Here is an 11548-nt window from a genome sequence, read left to right as displayed (position 1 = left end):
ATTGAAGAGTTTAGTCCATTTACATTTAGAGTTAATATTGATATGTTAGCATCTGTATTTGCCATTATGTTTGTCTTTCCTTTGATTTTATTTATTCTTTAATAACTTTTTTTTTTTTTTGGTCTTCTTTCGTTGTTATTCGTCCTCTGAGGTCTGGCTTTAGGATTCCTTGTAGTATTTTTTGGAGTGGGGGTTTAGTCGCAATGAAATTCCGGAGTTTCTCTTTGTCTGGGAAGGTCCATATTCTTTCTTCATGGAGGAAAGAGAGCTTTGCGGGATAGAGTATTCTTGGTGGCATTTGTTTCTTGGAGTCTGTTGACTATGTCCCTCCACTCTCTCTTGCCCGTAGTGTTTCTTCAGAGAAGTCTGATGTCAGCCTGATTGGTTTTCCTTTGAATGTTATCTGTTCTTCCCTCTTGTCAGCTTCATTATTTTTTCCTTGTCCTGGATTCTTGGGAGCTTTACTATTATGTGTCTTGCTGTGTTTTTCCTTTCGTCGTGGAAGTTTGGTGTTCTTCTTGCTTCTTGTATATCAATTTCAGCTCCTTCTTCTCATTTGGGAAGTTCTCTTCAATTATATCCATGAATATTTTCTCTGTTCCTACATCTCTCTCCTCTCCTTCTGGAATTCCTATAACTCTTATATTTCCTTTCCTCATGGAGTCAGATAGTTCCCGAAGTCTTTCTTCATTCTTTTTCCTTCGTACTTCTCTTTCCTTTTCTGTTTTGGTTCTTTTTATTTCTGTGTCTTCAGATTACTTATTCGTTCTTCCATTTCATCTATTCTGCTTTCATTGCTTTTCCCAGAGTTCTTTAGTTCCTCCATTAATTCTTTGATCTCCTGCATTTCTCTTACTTCCCTCTTTAGGGACTCAATTTCCTTCTTCTGATCTATCACTTTTTTAATCATGGCAATTTTAAATTCTCTTTCTGGAAGGCTCAGAAGTTCTTCCAAGTTGCTGTCGTTGCAATCTGGGAGTGGTTTTCTTTTTGTGGTGTGCTTCTTTCCTGAGGAGTTTTTAGGTTGCATGTGGTTCTTCTACTCCCTACTGTCTGTTTTCTAATTTGTCGTATGCGTTGGGACACTGTGTGCTCGGACTGACTGACATCTTGGGTGAACTTCTCCGCTCCCCTCTGGCTCTTCCAGGAGCCATCTCTGTCTTCTGGGGGAGCTTTCTGCTGGTTTTAGGCAGTTTTTACTGAAGAAATGTCCCTGTTCTCAAATGGCGAAGCGGGATGCAGTCCCTGCGCCTCCGGTTTCAGGCACACTCTTCTGCGCCCCCGGTCTGCCCCGGACGTGGGTGCCTGCTCCCTCTGTGGGCTCAGACTGCTGGTCGGAAGGGGCCTGGCGTGGAATAACTTCCCGGCTGGCCACTGGGTCCTCCAGAAACCTTCTGCCCTTTTCAAGCAGTCTTAAGAAATGTCCTGTTTTATAGGGTGTTAGTGACTTTTTTTTTTCCTGGTCGCTAGGTGGCGCCAGAGATCTCTCCTATTGTCCTTGGGGGGCTGTTTTTCGCCTCCCCCCACCCCGTGGGACAGAGAACAGAGCGGGAATGGTAGGGTACACCTCAACAGCTTTGGGGTGCTGTGTCTGCCTTGTGCCCCACCGTCGTGGAGAAAACCACGCCCCGAATTTTCGTGCCCCGGGTCTCAGTTCAAAGCCCTCAGTTCCAGGACGCGGGCTGTAGCCCAGTTCAGTGGCGCGGGAATGGCGCCTTTTGCACCGCTCCGGTGCCTGGGCGCCTGGTTCCTGCTCACTCAGGGAGGGACCTTCACCTCAGTGAGGACCTCCGCGCGTCTCCCCGCAAGCCTAGGTCGCAGGCGCGGGGACCTGGGCAGCCGCGATCCAGGTCTGCACTTGCTTTCAGGCTCCCCGAGCGTGCCGCGTTTCCGCGCCAGCTTACCGGCAGCCCGGACTGTGTGCGTGTCTCCAGGGGTCTTTGTTCTTCTCTAATGGCGCCCGGAGCCGTTCGCTCACTGCCGCGGCGGATCCTGCAGGGTTCCAGGGTTCGCCTCAGCTCCCGTTCACGGGGTGTGGTGGCTGCAATAGTTCCTTTCCACTCCCAGTCCCGCTTGCTGCGTCGTTTGTTCTTGTGGGCCGTTTTGGTTTGTTGTTTCCTCCTCTCTGTGGGTCGGAGAGTGCCGCCTCTGTGGGCGGGGGAGGGGAGCAGGGTTCTGCGCTTCCCTCCCTTCTAGTCCTCTTTTATGGCCACTTTCTTCTTCGGGCAGTTCGCTGGCGTCACCCGTTTATCTTCCGTGTCCAGTTCTCACTGGGACCTGCCGCTTTTCCTCCCTATTCACTTTTTTTAATGGGAGATCTTACTCGCAGTGTCTCCTCGCCGCCATGTTGCTCCGCCCCTCCTACAGATTTTATTACCGTGAAACAGGTTGCTGCCTAAAATATGTGGGTAACTTTGGGACAAGGCCATGATGGCTGTGAAAGAACATTAAGAGGGGAAGCAGTGAGGAAAGTTTACCTTCCTTTGAATGGTTGGTAGAACTGTGGACTTTGGGGCACTACAGTGGAGAGCTTACAAGAGAGTGAGAAAAATGATATCATAAATAGGGTTATAGGTAATGCTTATTATGTTGTAGCAGAAATTTTAGCAACACTGTTACCAACAGATATGTATAAGTTGGAAAATAGGCCTCGTGCTAATGATGTAAACCTTAATCACTCCAGAACATAGGTTTATAGAGTAGCCAGACACTTAAAGAGACATACTGTATGATATTGAGAGGAAATAGCACTGGCATCCAAATGAGAATGACATATTGCATTAAGGTAGAACAGAGAGTAAGTAAAATAGAGACAGAATTCAATGATAAAGGAAAAATCTCAAAATAATCAAGACTCAAAAATCAAAAATTACTATAAAATAAACATTATTAAAGTAATGAGTTTTTTACTGTGATAAAAATCGTAATAATTTGATACTGCATATCTAAATATTTATAAAGAAAGAAAAATCAGTTTTGTCTCAAAATTTACTAAAATTAGAAAACAACACAATACCGTTTAATTACCTTATGACACAAAATTGTCCCTAAATTTATATTGAATCCTATTATTAATCACAATAAAGAAAAACCAAAATCCATCTTAAAATATTGTCTTAAAATTTAAATATAAATTATACATATATGTGGCCTGTCTTCCAAACTGATGTCATCCTTTACTTAATTCTTTTCCTCCCTTGATTATCCCCCCAAAAGAAATGCAATATTTTCTTAACAGAATTTATCCATAGACTGCGCAAAATCTTACTCAAGAAGAGGAAACTATTCTCAAACAATTTATCAAAGTTCCCACTGCCCCATTTCTCACCCAGAGGAAGCATTATAGTTGTGAAAACCAGAATTCCTGCTGTATTTCTATGAAACATTCAAAACTAAAGCCAAAATTGTGAAAAACTAATGTTCATTAATATAAACACATTTTAAATTATTTGCTGCAATAAATATCCCAGTCAGAAATCAGTAATCCAAAACATCCAAATTTGGAATTTAACACACCTGCACACTTATTCCCTTATAAGAAAAATGATTTTAATGGAATCTAGCTTGTGCATTACTTGAGTTCTTTCTAAATATCAAAACTGTTTTTTGCATTTTGTTTCCTTTCAATACAATGCCATCTGTCCCTTCCTTCATTGTATTGATGGGCCTGAATGATTTAGTTTCCTTTTTCTTGCACTAATGCCCTGTAGTGCCAGATAGCCTGTTTGGCACAAAAAGAATCTTACTCTCCATCTAATATACTAATAGCTGAACCAGTTTAAGATCTATAGAGGCACTGAATATCAACAAACATACTTGCTTTTAAATTTATAACTCTCCGAGGCTATTTTTTCCTTGCTAATAGGATAGATCTTCTTATCTCCAGAGTTATTCGTTCTATATGAGCAATGCTTTCAAGGTGAATTGATTTCAGCCTGTGAAAACAAATACATTGCTCCAAGACATGCTTTATTAATGCTGCCTATTGCACTGCCACAGTCTTAGGAGACTGGTTATAAATAAAATGACATGTGATGAGTGAAAACACTTTTACACTATTAAATTAGTCCAACCAGAAGACACAACACATCCAAGAATTTTTTTAAAGATTTATGCATACAAGAGCTGGGGTACAGGCCAGAGGTGTGGGGGGTGAGAGGATTCACCAGAGACAGAGTAGGGAACAGAACAGGCAGACTGACTGAAATACACTGCTGAGGGGAGCAGCAGGCGAATCAGGAGAGATCTGCTTTGCCATGCGGGTTGCTTCTTGGTGGGTCAGGGATTAAACTCGTGCTGCAGAGGTTTTGGATTGCTTCATAGTGCAGTGCTTAACCCCTTGCACCACCAGGGAAACCTCACATCCAAGAAATTTTGAAGACTAAAAATGTTTTATAAATGTTTAGGTATGAAATCTATTTGTTTAAACCTAATGATTTATTTTCAAGCTAAGTAATTATACATCTAATATATATGTGATACTATATATACCTGATAAATAATCTCAAGAAAATGAATCATTTATTAAATTGCTAAAGCAAGTAAAATCAGTGATAAAATAGCACAAACTCAATATGTTAGGTAAGCTACCCAAATATGTACATTGAAATTAATCAAAACAATCTTTTATTAGCTCTTGAATTCAAACATATAATTTTGAGGAAAGAAACTGTATTTATAAATTCAGTGTTTATAAACAAAATTATAGAATTTAGGGTAATAAGAACTTTGAATTAATTCTTAACAAATCTTAGGAAGAACATAAAATTCACATTTTAATAGCCATAATTACAAAACTATTTTTCCACTTATATTGCTGACATGTTGCACATAAACATGATTATTCTTATTTAGGCACTTTATTATAGCTAAGTGTCTAATATTAGAAATGAAAAAATCAACATGCATTGATTAAAGTAATTACAAATAAACCAAAACAAATATATTTGAAAATTTTAATACACAGATGTTTTCTTAGGAAAAAATATAAACATTATTAGCCCCAAAAATTATACCTGGCCTCCCTGGTGACCTATGGGTTAAGTCTCATTGCTGCCATGGCAGTGGCCCACCAGGATGGCATGAGTTCCAACCCTCTCCAGGGAGTTAACCTTCATGGTGCACATGGGACAACAGATCTCTTCTGTTTCACCCACTGCTCCCCTTAGCAGTGTATTTCAGTAGATCTGCCCATTCTGCCCCTCACTGTGTGTCTGGTGAACCCTCTCACACACACCTCCACCTCTGGCCTACACCCAAGATCTTATATGCAAAAATTAAATCTTAAAACAAAAATGAAACTTATACCCATTTGAAACTCTCCTATCTCCTTAGCTTTCATTCAATAAATGTCCATTTCATTCTTCATAAAACTTTATATTTTGAAAAGTCTCATGAATAACAAAACCTTAGTTTTAGTTCTTTTTTCAGGCATCAAATTCCAATCCTTCTGTTCCCTGAATGCAAGGAAACAGGCATATTTTAGGTACCAAACATCTTTCTTCAAATCACAGCTTTTGACACAAAGGTGTAGGGCATAAGTCAGATCACAGCTAATAGCACTCTGACACTTACCTTAAAAGAAAGTTTCTGGTAACTTCATCAAACACTTTTTTTTTTTTTCCTTTTATGCAGATGATAAGCTAAGGTTCCAGTGACAGAGATAGGTACTGATCACACATGCACATTTGTTCTTCCGCATCTCCCCTCACCTTGAAATTAGTTGGCCATATAACTAACTGTACTCAAAGAACTCAGTGAAGGTCTGGGACATACATTTTAATGAAGTTTGAAACATACATGTTCTAGACATATATTTTAATCTTAAACTGGCATGAGTTATCACCTACTGAACAAAAGAAAAGGTAGATATTCAAATTTATGAAACTACTTAAGCTATCTGTAATGATAAAAAATGTATTCATGTAGAAGAAAGAAGTCTTGTCAATTTTTACTTCCATTTATTGAATTAGTCTAAATCCAGATAAAACCTGTTGAAAATTTTAATTATATGAATATCCAAGAAAATTAGTGTTGAGTGTGCGTCAAAAATATATAATGTAGGGTCTCCCCAGTGGCGCAGTGGTTGAGCGCTGGGTTGCGAAGCTGCCGGCAGCCTCTGCGGCACCGGTTCGATCCCCGGCTGCTCCCCGGACACCGGAGGAGGGTCCCACATGGTGCACAGACCTCTCCTGCCGCCCGCTGCTCCCTCAGCAGTGTACTTCGGTCCTTCTGCCTGCTCTGCTCCCTGCTCTGGCTCTGGTGAATTCTCTCACCCTCCCACGCTTCTGACTGTACCCAGTGCTTGTATGTATAAATAAATAAATAAATAAATCTTAAAAAAAGAATATATAATATATACTATAGATACATGTTAGCTACAGTATAAAGTATACTAAAGGTGTTATAAAAAGGTACTTGCTATTCTTGTGTATTTAAAACCACATAAAAGTAGAGTAAATGTTTCTTTATATGATTTTCAGTCTTCTATACATTTTACTGGAAACAAGTTAGACATAAGCTTTTAAATTCTGTGATTACAGTTTACTTCCTTAGGCAGTCAGTGCTTAGTCTGACACATATGCTGATATATTCATCAAACTGACTTTTAATATTGCTATTTTCAGAGAAGAGCATTGTTTAGTTTTTATGAAGACAAATCTATAGCTTCATTCCACTGTGATGATTTCATTTATGCTGAGCTAAATATGACTTATTTCTGAATATCAAAAAGATCAACATGGATTTTATTGGAGATGTTTATGATCTCTGTATTTTAAATTAATCAAATTTTTACATATGAAGTTCTCTCCATCTTCCTTCCCAAGGCAACATCTCAGAAGCTCACGGGTCAAGAAAGAGTTACTAGGAGATAGATTTTGGCATAACAGAGGGAGGAATTCCACTGACGCATTACTCTGAAACTGGTAGGTTATTTTTTAAAATCCCAGCACTTTTAAAACCCTGGATATTGCTGTAAGCATAAACAATGAACACCTATGAAAAATAATGAAGTAGGAGACTAGCAAAGCCTTTGGAATTGCACGTGGCCAAGTTTAAAAGCACTGCTCAGTTGGTGGAGAGTTATCATAAGGCATAGTTTCTCATATATACTCCATCCCACATCTTAATGGCATCTCCCATTATCATTTATTGTGGTACATCTTTTGTATGTGAACCTACATTTGATATTTCATAATCTTCCAAACTCCATTGTTTACCTTAGGGTTCACTCTTGGTTTATGTATTCTGCATGTTTGGATACTTTGATTTCAACATATATCCATCATTATAATATCATACAGAGTGTTTTCACAACCCTAACATTTCCTGTGCTCTAACTCCTCATCTTTCTCTAACTCCCACTATGGCTGACAAACATGGCGTTTTTATACCCCAAGTTTTGCCTTATCTGGAGTATCATATGGTTGGGATAATGCAGTACAATGATTTTGTGATTACCTTCTTTCAATTAGTAACATTTATTTAAACTTTATGTCTTTTCATGTCTTGCCTGTTCATTTTCTTTTAATACTGAATAATATTACATTGTTTAAATGTGCCAGTTTATGCAATCATTTATTAAAGGACATCCCCTAAAGCAAAATCTCACTAAATGGGATGATGGCATTTTCTTCACTGTGTTTAAGAAAAAAGAAAGCATATACTAAGATCTATATTACTAAACGTTATTTTGGTAGCATTAACAATTGCAATTAGATAAAATGAAGGACTGGAGGCATAAGCACTAAAAAAGAGGGCAAAATTATTTTTATTTTGCAGATGACCAACTAGTATAATCACTTGAAGAGTAAACAGAATCTCTTGAAAAATATATGAGAAGCCAATAAAATTGAATGCCTTTGGGGGAAAATTTGGGAAATTGGGTAGAGGAGAGAAGGCTACTTTTAAAAATCTCAATTGTATTATTTTAAGTGAATTTGAATTTATGCTATATACATCGTTTTTGCATTCAGAAATATTAAGATAAAAAGAAATACTCATTGGCATTTTAAATGAACTGAAACAAATGACACAGAATCTACATTAGTTGGTTCTATAACCACAAAAAAAGAATAAATCCAAATAGCTTTATATCACCAAATTTTGACTACATTCCAAAAGTGATCTCACTTTTGGAATATTTCAAAATATTTCAAATATTTTGGGATATTTCAAAGGTTCTAAACTCCTTGGCAAAGTTACAAAATGCAGATTTGGGGAAGAAAATATAACATGTGAGTCTGGGACACATTGTCCCAAGAAGAAAGACTAATTAGCAAATGTCAACATAATAAATAAAAATGGCAATTAAGGAAACTTTATATTTAAAATATGTTTGAAATATGTTAAATATATTGAAAAAAAAAGATGGGACTGCAGTGATAATACAAAAGAAAAAAAAAAACAAGTTTGAAACTCTTTTTCCAATATTGAAGTAGTTTTTATATTAACTTCTTAAATGTTGTGCAATATGGGAATGCAAGAAGTACTTATCTTGCCTTATCTTACCAATTAGTTCCAGATAATAAATAAAATATATTGTTATAGAGGAATTACAACTATAAATATAGAGAAAAATAATAGGACGTAAGCATAGTTTTACCATAATGCCTTTTGTAGAAGGCATTATGAGTAAAGAGGAAGCATCAAACCACCAAATAAATACAAAAAAATTGATAATGTTATTCATGAAAATTTGAAATACATTTTCAAATTTCTTTTCCATCTATCTCAAATTTATAAAACAGAATGATTTGTTAAATATGTACAATGTTTATTTTTCAACCATTCATCTGTGGCTCTAAATGGATTTAGTCAGGGATAAGAATGTAAGCCAAAACAAGCAAAGCACCACTTGACTCACAGAGATAAACAAATGAATCCATGGTTTTCAGAATATGCATGTCAGCCAATAAATTCACAGAGAATGAAAGTTTAAATTTTAATATGTTTTTGAATATCATAAAAACAGAGCTGGACCCAGCAAATATTTTTCAGATTGTTACATAAAAATGAAAAGAATATTTGTTTAGTAATATTCATTTTTATTTAACTAAAATTATGCTGAATAGAAAACAAACTTCATAATGAAATAAATGCTACTGTTAATTCAGTAGTTCATTTAACATTCTTCTAATTTAGAAGATTTGAAACATACACACTAAAACATAAATATCAAGCAAAGCAAAAATACAATTTTTTCATATTTTGAAATACATTCTAATTATCTTAGAAGCCAATAAAGATAATAGTTTATCTGTATAAAAGTTATCAGAGCAGAATGCACACCATAAAAAATAATTGAGATTGTATGTCTTTTTCTAGATGAGAGACTATGGCAAAAGAGGGTGGGAATTATTTTAATCCTAAGATCATATTGTTTAAAATGTCAAATATGTTTTAGGACTTTGTTCTCCTTTTTCTAGACTAAGTAATAAATATGATAATATAGTGAATATTCTACTATATTTAAAAATATTTAAATGAATTTTCACATTGCTATTAATTCCTTAAAGTTGCAATTCACAATAAAATAAAAAGCCTTGCATTTACTTTCAATCCATATATAAGACCAACTTTGTTAACTTGTTAGAAATATTAATGATTTAAAACCTTACTAAATAGCTAGCAACAAAAATGTTGAGGACATTTCCCATAAACTTTGATGGGAGATTTTGTGTCAATAAATGATGCTTAAAAGACACCATTGCCAAAGAAAGATGACAGTAGAACCAGAGTAAAATGGATGGTAATTAAATCAGACTGTAATTTTAAAAATGAAATATGATTGAATGATCTTTGATTTGAAGCATCTTTGTCTACTTAAAAAGTCACACACAGGTATAAAATAAATACAGTGAAATTTAGTTTTTTTCTCAATAAAAATTAAGAAAGAAAATTAAAAACATAAAAAAAAACCTCATTTGCCAGTCTGGAACAAAAAAAAAAAAAATGACAAAGGCACACATGAAATTTCATAATGAAACAAAGTTGCCAAAGGCATCTGGTGCAGAATTTCTCCCAACTTCATCAGCTGCCTAACAGATGAAATATAATTATTTTAGGAGATTCAGTTCATCTACCATTTCATGTTAGTGCAATTGAAGTAAGCAATAGATAGCCCAAGCTTATGCATCTTATAGGAATTATGCAATGCCAAAGGGAAGTGATTTTGTACACAAAGGTTGCCAAATGTGTTTTTGTTAAGGAAAAAGTAGTGTAATTTTATCATAAAATAATATAGAACTTTATTCTACAAAGAGAAAGAGGAAAATGTTTTTCCAAAGTCTATATGGAAAGCTGTAGAAGTCTCATGAAATAGAATTGTATTTCTGTGTTAAAACTGGTAATTTGGGGGGGGGCGTAAAATTCACATTTATACATTAATTTATAGCATTTAGAAAGGATTGTTTTTAACAGGCTTTAAAAACAATAGCATTCTGATGCAAAACTATATTTTTTTTTCCTTGTTGAAAATTTTTCTTCGATTATTGGTCTGTGCTTAATAGAAGGCTTTATGTTCTGATTGTTCCTTCTACAAGGTAGATCTGTGTCATATCATAATAATTGCTTATACTTCATGTTGCATATAAAGAGAACCATCTCACTTTTAATAGAGCTAAGGTTTTTAGTAATCATGTTACTTCCTATGTTTACTTTAAACAAGTTTTCATCTTGGTTAAATAGATAACCGGAATTGTTTCTCAAACACCCATAATCCTATTTAGTCAAGTGTTCAAATCATCTGCCAACTTTTGACATTTTGTTATACCCAAATACTAATTAGCCTTACACAAAGGAAATGTTGACATCTTTGTATCTTCATCATGACAGGCAGTAATTTTACAACTTAATGCAAGGTTCCTACCCAAATTATACCACTACAGGGCCTCCCTGGTGGCACAAGGGGTTAAGATGGAGCCTATGAAGCTATCCCCAGCCACTGCAGCACGAGTTCCATCCCTGGCCAGGGAACTATCCACATGGCGCAGCAGACCTCTCCTGGCTCGCCTGCTGCTCCCCTCAGCAGTGTATTTCAGTCAATCTCCCAGTTCTGCCCCCCCCCAATTATCTCTGGTGAATCCTCTCACCCCCACACCTCTGGCCTGTACCCCAGTTCTTATATGCATAAATAATAAATAAATATTTGAAAAAATAAAAATTATACCACTACTCTTCCTGGAAGAGAGGCTCTTAAATTCCAGAGGTATGTTCACCTACCTCCTTGAGAAAGACAGCCTGGGGTAGTCAAACTAGCAAGAAAATTTTTAAAAAATTGTCAAGCCTTCTCAGATCTACAAGAGAATTCAGGTCCCAAAAGAAACCCACTACCACCAACAACAGTCTTTCATACGAGAGTTAAGGAGCAAAGGTTCACAAAGTACTATCACAGGACTACAGACAGTCTCCTCTTCCTCCACACTTCACTACCCCATTAACAGGATCAGTCAGACCCCTGTATCATAACAAATATAAGAACAAAAGGACTGCACATCCCAGACTTTATTTCAAATATCTCTAGAAAACTCCCAAAACAAAAGGGAAA

The sequence above is a fragment of the Talpa occidentalis genome, unplaced genomic scaffold, assembly GCF_014898055.3.
Source record: "Talpa occidentalis isolate TD23 unplaced genomic scaffold, MPIMG_talOcc4v2.1 talOcc4.5, whole genome shotgun sequence".
Classification (NCBI taxonomy): Eukaryota; Metazoa; Chordata; class Mammalia; order Eulipotyphla; family Talpidae; genus Talpa; species Talpa occidentalis.
The sequence above is the reverse complement of the archived record's forward strand: the minus strand, read 5'-3'. Positions refer to the sequence as shown.